The sequence below is a fragment of the Anser anser genome, assembly GCF_964211835.1.
Source record: "Anser anser genome assembly, chromosome: 14".
Lineage (NCBI taxonomy): Eukaryota > Metazoa > Chordata > Aves > Anseriformes > Anatidae > Anser > Anser anser.
In genome coordinates, this window is record NC_139735.1 from 6619998 (window position 1) to 6632176 (window position 12179).

At 48.4% G+C, this 12179-nt stretch overlaps 2 long non-coding RNA genes across 5 annotated transcripts in view; one reads left to right on the forward strand and one right to left on the reverse strand.

Moving 5' to 3' along the window:
• Positions 1 to 12179, forward strand: part of LOC310881485 — a 157599-nt gene that overhangs the window by 131509 nt on the left and 13911 nt on the right. For 2 of the 4 annotated variants that reach the window (XR_014572413.1, XR_014572414.1), the window contains one exon: positions 2530 to 2607. This is a non-coding gene — a long non-coding RNA (uncharacterized lncRNA). Of the gene's footprint in view, positions 1 to 2529; positions 2608 to 10881; positions 10974 to 11929; positions 12063 to 12179 lie in introns of those variants that run through there. The other 2 variants (XR_014572415.1, XR_014572416.1) reach the window with 2 other exon arrangements.
• Positions 8281 to 12007, reverse strand: LOC310881487. The gene is made up of 2 exons (XR_014572424.1): positions 11879 to 12007; positions 8281 to 10216 (listed from the first exon to the last, which is right to left on the reverse strand). It is a non-coding gene; the product is annotated as an uncharacterized lncRNA (long non-coding RNA).

Genomic DNA, 12179 nt, shown 5'->3' on the forward strand with positions numbered 1-12179 from the left:
ACTTGGACACCGTTTTGCTCCAACCAAGACGTTACGGAGGCAGTCACAAACACCAGAAAATGCGTCTGTGATGCCATCAGGGAGAGACTGGTTCCAGAGGTGGTAATAAGCGCTGGGAGGCAGATGTGCCCATGAAATAGCTCAAAGGACACCGAAGGACTCATTGCTCTCCTTTACAATGGAGAGAGAAGGAACACAATCAAGTTGGGTCGTAACCCAAGGTGACCGAGAACATCTGAAAGATGCGTTTTGGGGAACCTGGGAGGTGTTTTGGGGAACCTAGGAGGTGTTTGGGGGAACCCAGGAGGTGTTTGGGGTAACCTAGGAGGTGTTTTGGGGAATCTAGGAGGTGTCTGAGGGAACCTAAGAGGTGTTTGGGGGAACCTAAGAGATGTTTTGGGAATCTAGGAGGTGTCTGCTGCTGTTTGAGGCTGGGGGAGCTGCCCTCCCACCACGGCAGGACTGCCAGCCGCAGCTGCAGCAGGGGACTGGCGCACCGCAGGCACTGGGGTTTGCCGGGGTTGTTGAGTGGCAGAGGGCACGTCGGGTGCTCCCTCATGTGTGCACAGATTGACTGGCACGTTCCCCGGGCGAGCTTCGTGCTACGTGTCATCATCGTGGGTGCCACGTTCAGCCCGGGCTGTCAGGCGGCTGGGAGGTGTCACGGGCCGTGGTTCCTCCGGCTGTGTAAATCTGATTTCTGAATGAATCACTGTCAAAGGGATTTCCTCACCCCCAAAGAGACTGATAAACGTCTAGTTTGTTGTTGTTGTTTTCTTCTTTTTTTTTTTTTTCTTTTTCCCAAATGAGAAAAAAAAATGCATTGTTGAGGAGAATAGATATTTCATGTCGAAGCATTTTGTTTTCCTGGCTGTGCTGTGGAGATCAATAACACACCGTGCCTGAGCGTGGGAAGCAGCTGAGCGCTTTCTCTCCTTCTTGATCTGGAAAAAAAAAAAAAAAAAAGAAATGAAAACTTCAATGAATCCCAGACAGATTTGTGGTTTTCTCGCTGAAACGAATCCCTCTCTTCTCCTTCCCTTCTGGTTCATTTCTCTCTTCCTTTTTATTCCCCAAAATAGAACACAGAAAAATTAATCTCCCTTCCAACCCAAAGTCTTTTTAATTTTTTACTTTTCTTACTTTAAAAAACAAAACAAAAACAACAACAAACACACACCAAACTAATTCATTTTGGCAAATGTACCGATTTACCATTTGGGAATGAAAAATCTGAAATGGTTTGATTTTAAACTGTTAAAATAAGTCCAGCTGGCATTTAATGAATTTCCTTTAGCTGAAGCCATTCCTGTTGTAACTCTGAGAAGTCTCTGCTCTTTCAATAGCAGGAACAAGGTTAGGAATAAATGATTTACATGCATAAAAATACTCACCCCAAATTCACCTGATCTAATTCTCAACCTTTGTATTTTTTTGCCTCTGTCATGGTAAATAAGTTACTACTTGTGTAGTTGGACCAAAAAAAAAAAAAAAAAAGATTTTTTTCTCTTTTTTAAACAGTATGAATATGGCTTTGTTTCCAAATGTTGTCCACCCCCTTTAAAGGTGCCAAACTTTGTTTCAGACAAAGATCTGAAATAAAATGTCATGCTTTACCTTAGGAAGCTGTACTGATTGATGGGTGGTTCTCGAACCATATGCTGGATGTTCGCAGAGCACTAGGAGTTATGCACCACTCCACATGGGGAAACTGAGGCTCAGATGGGGCTCTCCCCCCAAAAATTTGGTAGCAGTGGGGCCTGATTCCCTTCACTGTGGCACCCTGCTGACTGAAAGCCACAGCCTTTCCTTTTGCAATTATCACATGGCCCAGGTCTGACCTTTCACGTGTGCTGCCAGCAGCAGGGGAGACAGCACAGAGTCCAGCACACTGTCCTAAACCAGGCAATCAGCTCAAGAAGGGGAAAGAAAAGAGAAATAATAGAAAGAAACCAAGTTTCTGGAGCAGCAGGAATGGCAGCTGAGCAAGGCTCAGCAGGTCCAACCTATGTCTCCTGGTCCTGCCCGTAGCATCCCAGCCCTGGCCCAGGTGTGCAGGCTTGGGCAGGAGGAACCTATTACAGCAGCAAGAGATGATTCTTCTTGCGTTGACGAATCCTCAGTGGCACGGGTTAATTGAATGGACGTATTTCATTAAACACAGCCTTCACCATCTGTTCCATCCCAATTATTAATGAAAAAAAAAAAAAAAAAAAGAACGTATTTCTCAATTACAACAGTGGAGAAGGTGAGGGGAGATATCTGTGGCTTTAAATCCTGTTGGTTTTCCATTAAGACAACCTCACAACTGGGATGTTTGATTCGCTTCCTTGGCCCAGGCTCCCCATTCACTCATTTTTCTCTCTGAAAGAGCGGTCTGGGGACTTCTGCAGAGAGGTGTCCCCAGGGTTGTCATCTGGCACAGGACGGGGACAGGAGGGTTGTTTGCTCTGCTCATGCCTGGAACCAAGGCAATGGGGGCAAGAGCATCCCATGAGCTGTTGTGTTCTTGTTTTTCTTTTCTTACAGGTGATGGAAATCCTACCTGCATACAACGCTGGATCCCCAGCTCTTCCTGAAGGAAAGCATCTTCCGATCTGAAATGAGGTATGAGTAAAAGACCTCTTTGATTTTTTATTGCAAACAACGGTTAATATGCAAACAGGCAAAAGTTGCACTCTGAAATGAAAGAGCTGGTGGTGTAAATCACCATTTCCAATCATCCCACAACTCTGGCTATAAGCACGTTTTGTTACAGCTCCAGCCACTCGCCTGGGGTGTTGGGAAGCCGGGAGAGGCAAGAGGCAGATGCCGAAGCAAATGCCTGATGTTGTGCTAGGAGATGATTTCCAAATCCAGAGGCAGGTTTGCTCTGACCTTTAGGAGGCAGAGCTGATTTGTTTTGTTGCTGTGCTGTGTTTTTGCTCTGTGTTCCCATTAATCATTTTCATTCAAATGAAACCTGCACGCGTGCAATGTGCAGAACTCATTTCATCAAGCTTATGTGTGCGTGTTTGTGCGACTTTAAGAAAATACCGCAGCCAGTTCTGTTAAATTATTAGTTCTGTATTTCTCAAATTTATTGTCACCCTCAGGTAAAATTGCTGCTGCAACTAAATAAAACCTCTGGAAATGAATTCTAACTCCTGACAGCCCTTAAGCCCTTGAGGCATTTAAATTCTGGATTTAGCGGCAGGATTATTACTTCAGTGCAGCAGTTAACCATGTCTTTAAGCAGAGTTGCCTGTAATAGTCAGTCCTGATCCCACAGCACTTTTACAATGAGGACAGGGAAATGGCCCCTTTTGTTACCGACTTTTAATGTAAGTGGTGGGATCAAGCATCCAGCACTGGTTAAAAGACGTACTTCAAAGTTGCAGCCTGAATTATTTTGCATCCGGCTCCTGCTGCATTGTGAATGTACCTCATTTCCTGACCACAGCAAACGTTTCCACGTACTCCTCTGTTTGTGCGCTGGTGCTTTCCTAACGGCAGCGGCACTGCAGGGGCTTCATTTTGCTCTCGCTGCTTTTTCATGGTTTCAAACTATCTTTATTGCTGAAGTCACCTTGTCCATCTGTGCCATTTCGGGAGACGCTAATGGGGCCTTGCACGGCTCAGCTCACACGGCTCTGACTGCGGCCCCAAGCCAGCGGGGCTGGGGATGGCAGCAGGGGCTGGGGATGGCAGGAGGGGCTGGGGGCTGCCGAGTCAGGTCCTGCTCCTGGGTACCAGCTGGCCCTGGCCAGCAAGCTGAGGGATGCTGAAGCAGGAAGCCAGTGAAACAAGCCAAGAAAAATGTCAGCATCAACACAGACTTTTCTTCTTCATTCATGTGGATGCTGTACTAACAGCCCAGGCTGTACCCCCTGCCTCTTCTTTTGAGACTTGTGTCTTGAGCTCCTGTCTTTTTGCAGAGGCAAAGCATTTCATCTGCTGGTGCAGCGGAGAGGAGGGAGCATGCCCTGGTGACAGCACCTGAGGCATGGTGGTGCTCCTGGGGAAGGAGGTCCTAGGCTGGGGAGCCAAGGGCAGCACCTCTAGCCAGCAGGTACCGTGCTGATTTACCACTGGAGATAAATATGCCATGGGGACAAGCAGTGGAAAGACTTATTGATAATATTTGAGGTCTCGGCAGGCAGCTCTGGGATCTGATGTTTAGCAGAAGGTCCCCAGTAGAAGGAGGCAGGATTGAAATGTCACCATGCTCCTTGTTTTGTAGCTTTTCTGAAGATGATCTTAACTCTGCATTAGTCTTAGCCCTGATGAAATCCCCTGTGGGAATGCTGACAAATTAACGACCACTTGAACTCTGAGAGAGTTTCTGGCCAGCCTCTGCAGATCCCACCAACAGCCAGGGCCAATCGTGATGTCTGAGTAATTCGAGGATTCAAGGGTCAGGATTGTCCCTTTCCCCCTCCCACCCCATACCCAGCTTTCACAGATTAAAGACGTGATCAGTCTTTGGGAGAAGGAAAATCAAGGCTCGCTCTGCCCAGAGCCAGTCACATCAGTGCAGAGCCCAAGCAGATTTTTCTTGCTTGCTATTTGTGCCCAGCTCCTGCTCAGTGCAGCTGCAAGACGTTTATAAACAGACTTAAAATACATCTGCGCTAATTGCGGACTACTTTGCATGAGGACCAAATCCTGAAGTAGACCAAAGTGATGATGATCCCCAGGCTTCTTAAAGATGCCCGTTTCTCAGCTCACAGGCAATCTTGGTCAAGTCCCTAATGGAGAACACATAATTAAGATAATTAGCAGTGAGACACTGAATTACTAAAGCCTGTGGGACTTTTGCTGGCTTGTCCCAACTTGTTCCTCACCCAGCATCCCAGAAGTGAGGGAGCAGAGGTAGACAGCATAGGTGGGCTGCTGGGCTGAGGGATGGACCAGCCCTGGACCAGCTGGGGTTATGAATGGGGACTTTGCAGCAGCCCTGGGGATGCATCGGGCATGGCTGAGATGAAGGCAGCAGCCTCTGGAGCAGCACTGGGAGGAGACAGGGATAGAGACAGGTAATGCCAGGGGTAAGCAGGGGACCACGGCGCTGCTTTGTGTGTCTTGGTGCTCTGGAAAGGTTTATGAACTGGAAACCAGGGCTGCGGGAGAGTCAGCCAGGATCCAGTGCAGCGTTCAAGCTAATTAGGCCTGGGGATCCTGTGCTGAATAACACCAAGTCCGTGCATACAGATGTCTCTGCCCCTCACTCCACTGAGCCGCGTAATGGAAAGCTGCCTGTTTGTGACGATTCAGAGCAGTGCTCCGGCTGGAAGGCCAGTGTAAATTAGGTGGCATGATGAGAATAGCGAGGACATAACTGATGGGCTTAGCGTTTTCTAGCTGGGCGTACACAAATGCCTAAGCATCACAAATTTAAACTGAACAAAAGCCTTCAGTCCTCTCCTCAGTGTGCTTGTGTATCCACTGACAGGCACTAACACAACATTAGAGGCTAGCCAAAATAGCTTTTACAAGCCTGATGCACAGAGCAGCGCTCAGAAACCTTTCTCTGCTTCCAGGTGTGTCTTGGGTCTATGACAAAATGTGTTCAGACCTTGGGAGAGGTACACAGACCGCATGTGAAACAGAAGAATAGGGTTATGTTAATGCGTCACAGAGCCAGAGCTGTCTTGCTGACTGTGGTCAGTTCAGTCCCATCCCTTGTACATCTTCCTGCTGGTTTTGGTCACAGCTTTGGAGTGCCACCGTGAAAACAAACTAGTTTTTGTGGCTCGGGTTTTAGACAAGGACATTTGTCAGCTTCCACGGAGAGCACGTAGAGCAGGATGTGTGTCTGTCACGGAGCGGAGCCGTGCTGCCCAGGAGGAGGAGGGAGGGAGCTCTGGCACGTAGGACCTTCATGGTTGTTGGACAAGAGCTGGGCACAGCTGGCACTGTGCTCGGGGATGGCTTCAGAGTTTGCTGCTGCCGATCTGGGCTGCAATTGCTTTGTAGAGCTGAGAGTTATGGCTAATTAATCTGCTGAGCGATGGAGGTAGGGGGCAAACCCACCCCTCCTGGGCCCAATTCCAGTCACAAGCACTGCAAGGCCCTGGTCATTGCAAATGTGAAACTGCATAAATAGTGTGCTGCCAAGTCCCTGGTCAGGTCTGAAAGGCTGTGAGCAGCTTTCCCTTCCTCTCCCAGCAAGGTTAAACAGAGAAAGGGGTGATCTTTCCCTTCCCATCTTCCTTCCCCATTTTCTAAGTTTAAGATCCATATAGCTACTACAGAGGCAATGAAATAAATGGTTCATAAAGGTATATTATTTTCTGGAGATGTAAATTGTGTGGATGTGCATGTATGTGCGCATACATAGGCATGCAAATTATGTATTTTAATTATCCTCATAAACGATGAACGTGCATCTGGGCATGACTGTGAGCCAGGAACAACGCATTCATTTGCTCACCGTTGCTTTATCCCTTTTGACCTTAATTTGAATCCCTCCAAGCCGGATGGTTGCATCTGGCAGGGCGGCTGTACCTAACCTGCTGGGACCAAAAGCCTACCGTGGGGAAACGCCGTGCCATCCGTCTCTGCCCGCAGCCTGGCACTACCTGATATTCTCCCAAGTCCTCCCTCGTTGCCCTGCCATCTCTTGCTTCATGTGTTCAGTCTGTGTCTGCCCTGATTACTTACAGCAAGAGGCTGAAAGCGTGAAGCTCTGTCCCATGCCTGTGCAGCCCAGCCGTGGCTCTCAGCTGCTGGGTGGGGTAAGGACCATGCAGTAGGCAAGGATGTGCAGGAAAATGAGAAGGGGGTTGTTAATTCCACCGTCATTTCCCCGGCATGCCATGTGGCTGATGAGCTTGTCACTCATCAGGTGACAACAAGGCAAAAGGTCAGGTGTTGCAAACAGTGGCCAAGGAGCTTGGTCTGAGTAGCGTGACTGTGCTGTCAAAGAGGGGCTCTGACTCAGTCCGGTCCTTTCTATAACTTTGCTGCAAAACTTTTCATCCTGAAGCCTGTCTTCCGCAGACTTTCCCAGCCTAACGTGCAAAATTATCCCCCACAAATGTGCAAAATTATCTCCCCCCTTTCAGCAAGTGTGTTTTCAGCAGCTAGTCTTAGTCTGAGCCTCTGCAAGCTGCTCGGTGGAAAGGAAGATGGAAAAGGACCGGGGTGGGGGGATGCTGTGTGAAGTGCAAATGGAGGGCTGGTTCCTTAACCCTGTTTCCAAGGGGTGTCTGCAGAGGATTTTTAGGAACAGCTCCAGGAAAAGGGTGGTGGATCATGTCCCGCAGCATCCTCTCTCTTCCCCAGCAGCACAGGGATGGCTTTTTCGGTCTCTTCCCAAACAAGAGGTCAGCACCAACCTTGCCAAAACGCACCTGAACAAAACTGCAGCGGCTCCCCTTGCAAACCCAGATACAACAGGTTGTTTTGCAGTAAGCAGGATAACCTATTGCTCGGTAACATGGTGCCTGCTACCACTGCACCCGTTTGAAGTACGTTTTGCTGTGAAAAGATGGCTCTGTGTGATGCAGAAAAAGGTCCCGTTTCCATCAGTATACCTGCCCAACAAGGACTGAGCTGGAGTTTGAGCCGAGTGGGAGCTCACCTGCTTTTACCACTTGTCTGCTATTTTTCAGGTAATCCTTTTCTTGCTTAAAAGGGCTATTGACTGTCTTTTTGGAAAAGACACTGTCTTGGAACTGGGGAAAGAACAGTAGTTGAAAACACATAATTGAGCTATAGAAAAATATAATTTATGAAAGGAAAAATAACTACGCTAGTCAGTTTATTAACCCATGGCATGATTTTTTAATGGCAGTGCTATAGGTTAATTAGTATGTGTGCTGTCCTTATGCCTACCAGAGTTATTCACGAGGGATCATAGATCATGGTCTCATTAGGTAGGCCTCCCATAAAGACAATCCTTTTGTAAGTGGCTTAATATCTGTGTGTGTGCATGGAAATTTTTTCCTTTATCAGTGGAAAAAAGAGACTAAAGGGCCAGAAATGGAAATACTTTCAAGTGACACAAAACCTGCACGCTATTGAAATTCTGATTGGGTGCTTAGAGATGAATTCTTTTCTCTTGTATCTTCCTACACATTGGATTTCTCAGCCTTGCTTAGGACTGAATTCAGGCACTGAGAGCTGCAAAATGTTTAGTTCCCTCTGACAGACCCTGCTCGCTGTCCTAGCTCTTGCGCGCTAGAGGTAGCAGCCAGACTGGCAGTGATCCACCTCCCTTTGAACATCCCCGCGCGGTGCGGTAGTAAAACCAGATTAATGTTCTGTGGGCTCTGCCCGCGCTGGCTGAACACAGCAAATATCAAAGGTAATGCAACGTTCCTGCTTAGCGTGGAGGGGGAAAATGCAGAATGACCTTTCGTCTGTGAAGGTGAACAGAAACGGGAAGCGCGCGTGTCTGGGATCCAAGAAGCAGAGGGATCTTGGCCCTGGCTGAATCTCCTGGTGTAGGTCAGGAGGGAAGGCTGAGAAAAGCCCTGGTTTCTGTGCCTTGGTCACTGCGTGCGTGCCACACACCCGTGACACATACATCCACACTCTCTGTGGTTCCCCATAGCTCAGAGCTGCCCTGTTCTCCAGAAGTAATGGGGTGGCTGGGGTATCATAGCAGAAAATCTTGGTTTCTGCTGGAGCTCCCAGGCTGCTGGTGGTCCCCACCGTGCTGGTGTGAGGAACTCTGTGCCCTGATGACTGGCTGGTTTGGTTCCCAAAGGGCTTCCCACATTAAGAGGTGGTCACTCCCACCTTGGGACACGTATCTTTGAGAGAATCTGATCCCCTAGTTCTCCTCTCTCCAGGGCAGGGGTGAGGTTTATGCACTATGTCCATGTCCCCCAGCCACACTCGCACTATGCATTTGCCAGGAACCTGGACAGAGCACCAGGCTAAATGGGACTGTATGGGTTCTGGACTGCAGCTAGCTCACATTTGGCTAGTCTCTGCAGGCAGAGTGAATCTGTAATGACTTTGCAGGCAGATGGTTAAAAAAAGTTTGGTTTACTGCTTATCCTGCTAGACTCAGGCTGAGGGTAAAAAGCCATAACTGTCAAAGCTATTTGTCAATTTGCTTTCTTTGGAACACTGTAGACACCCCTGAAAGGGAAAAAAAAATACCAGGGAAGTTCATTTAGTTTTTTGAGTACTGCAGTCTGCTTCATAAAAGATCTCTCAGGATGAAGAATGAAGGTTTATAAAAAAAACCTTGCTTTTTACTGTGGTTTTGTGGGGAAGGAATACTGCCCAAGTTGATAGAGACCATACCTGCATCTTCTTTTGAATGCAGAAAAGCAGATAACAGGCAAGACTAAAGAAAATAGTGACCACTTGATTCTTGGAGAGAAGCCCAATTGCTTCATTAGAGAAGAGTTGTCACATGCTTGTTTCTTAAATCCTGCTAAATACCTGCTTAGCAGCATTATTGACAGGCTTTTCTCATGAACACTGAGCTGTTAAGCTGCTCCTAGTTTACAACAAGAGGTTAAAGGATTTCTCAAAGCTCCCAATGAAAGCCTTACTAACTGGATTAACTGCTAACATGGATTTAGGCTTTGAGTCAGATTAACCCCAGCTGCTCGAAGCAGGTTCCTCTTGTTCATCCTTTCTTCCCTTTTTCTTCTCCTTTTCCTCTCAGCTTTACCCTTTTTGTTTGTCGGGAATAATGGGAGTAATCTTTGATGGTTACGTGCATGATGCATTCAGCAGCCCCACTCACTGCTGTGCGAAGGCCACAGTCCCAAAGGTGGTTCCTCAAGTGAAGATCTGCGCCAGCTCTTTTTGCAGTAACTGCAGTGCAGGAATCTGTTAGCGAATGCTGAAGGCTGGCAGGAGAAAGCAAACAGAGAGGTGGGCTGTGAGGAGCCAGGGGCACAGCACCATGGTCTCTCTTCCCTGACCAAACTGGCATAGGAACTGATTCCCAGCCCAGAAGAGAGCTCAAGCCAGCACGTTGCTGCTTCTCCATCATCTGCTTACTGCATGATTCAGACCTCTCCATTATCTGGTTTTCCAGCGCATGACAAGCCACGCGACGGCCACGCAACAGCTAGCACATCGGGGTCATGGCAAGGAGTCTCGGCACTTGGCTGCCCCTGGGGAGCGACTCTTCTCCTGGGGCCACTGGGAGCCCCCCCAGGGTGGTGGCATGTCCCCAGGGACAGAGCTGTCTCTCTCACTTAGCGCTCTCTGCCTTCTGTGCTGGCTTGGCTCTAAGTCCAGCTGGCCCAGAACCTTGCTGTTAAGCAGAAACTAAAATGTAAAAAACTCCTGTGCAGTGTGCATACCCCATTTATTAGCAGCTGAGGGATTTATCACCCATGAATGTCCGGTGCCCTGGCAGCAGCTGGGTCTCACTGTATCACCAAGTTCCTGTGCAAAAAGGGCTCCTTCTGAGCTTTCTGTCTGATGATCCCAGTGGGTGCTCAGGAGGTCTAGCAGTCCCCTGCCCTCTTCTGGGCCCCTTGGGGTTTTATGCATGCCTCTTGTTCTGCTTTGTGGCTCTCCCTTTCTCAAACTGCTCCAACTCTGCTCATCTGAAAGCCATCAATGGGATCGAGGTGACCCTGCTTTCTCATTTTCCTTGAATGCTGATCAGCTCTCCTGTGATTTTTTCATCCTGCCTACTTCTTAATCTCACCTCCTTTGACTCCCTCCCAGCTGCCTTTATCCCAGTGTAATCCATTTGTATCTGAATTGCCAGCCTTCATTTCTGGTTTCCCCTCTGCCCTCCTTACCCCCACCACGTGTGTCTCTAATCTCCCAGTCCACCCACTCCCCTTCCCTCCAGCACATCAGGTTCCCTGCTCTCTCCCTGGTCTGCACCAACCCTCTCCCAGCTGCTCAGCATCACCCATATCGTGGTTTATCACTGCCAGGTGATATCTCACACATTTCCTTCACTGATTTCTTCCCAGCCCTCACCCTTAAGGGAACCCACATCACCCATCCTGTGCTTTCCATCAACAAATGCTGATTTCCTTAAACCACTCCAGGTATGTGACACAATTAACACTGACACCCAGAGGCTCTGGTCTCTGCAAGACCTCTGAGCAGGAGCACGTTTCTCTCTGTGGTGCTGGTGGACTTAGAGATACATTTGGGAGCCATCCATATCCTGCCTCTCCCCTTTGGACATCTGAACTGTTATTTGTGGAATTCCTTTTGATTTGGCATTTGGCATTTTACAGCATGGGTCTGTCATATCCCTTTTATATCAGATGATAAAAATAATGTTTCCTAGCCCTACGGCCTGCAGTGAGACTGGCCAAATTAAAGGGAGAGGGGAAAAAATAAAATGAAAATCCATCAAAGAAAAAGGCTGGAAGAAAGGGAGCCAGTTACAGGGCACGGAGGAAAGTCATCCTCTCGGATTTAGTGCAGAGACGGGGAAGGGTTATGGTAGGTGCTTAGGAGTGTGGCAGGATGCTGCCATAGCTATTAACTTAGCACTTTCCTCTCTGGCTCTTTTCTGGGGTATAAACTCACCAACCTTGTGGCAGGCATGAAAAGAGAGAAGTTGTAACCTGGTCCTTGCCTTTTCTTCTTACAAATACTCCAGAGCTCTTCTGAGTTTTATGCAAATCGAAACAACCTGAAGCAAACCTGAAACAACTCCAGCTAATTCCCTCTACTCTTTTAATTCCCTTGAGCCAAAGGAAGCAAAACCTTTGATGCAGTGACAAGACGTTGCTTCCCACTGCCCAACATTCAAATGCCCCTTTACTGAAGATGTATGGGCTCTGCCTGGGGAAGAGCCCTGACTCCAATCACACAGCAGTCGGGAGGCCCCCTGCCCTCCTGATCTTCTTAAGGGGCTGTTTCTGAAGATGCTCTACTTAGCAACTGTGGCATGAAAGCACTTAAGTGCGACTAAGTGATGCCTTGATGGATTTCCTACCTCCAATCCCAGGCGCGTTATCCCAGTGTTGGCATTAGAAGAAGAACGATGAATTTTAATAGCAAATGGGAGTCTTCCCAGTGGCCATGTTCCCCCTCGGATGGAGGCATCAGGCAGAGCTACCAGCTGTGAGGTCTGAAATGGGCTGTGGCCATCCCTCCGCCTCTGGAGGCAGCCCAGAGTTGTAAGTCGAGCACTCCCATATTCAGATCTTGACCCATCGTGCTCCAGGACTCCGCTGTGCCCACAGGACATGGCTTAATAGTTTCACCCCTGCAACAGGGCTGACTGGCTTGTGGGG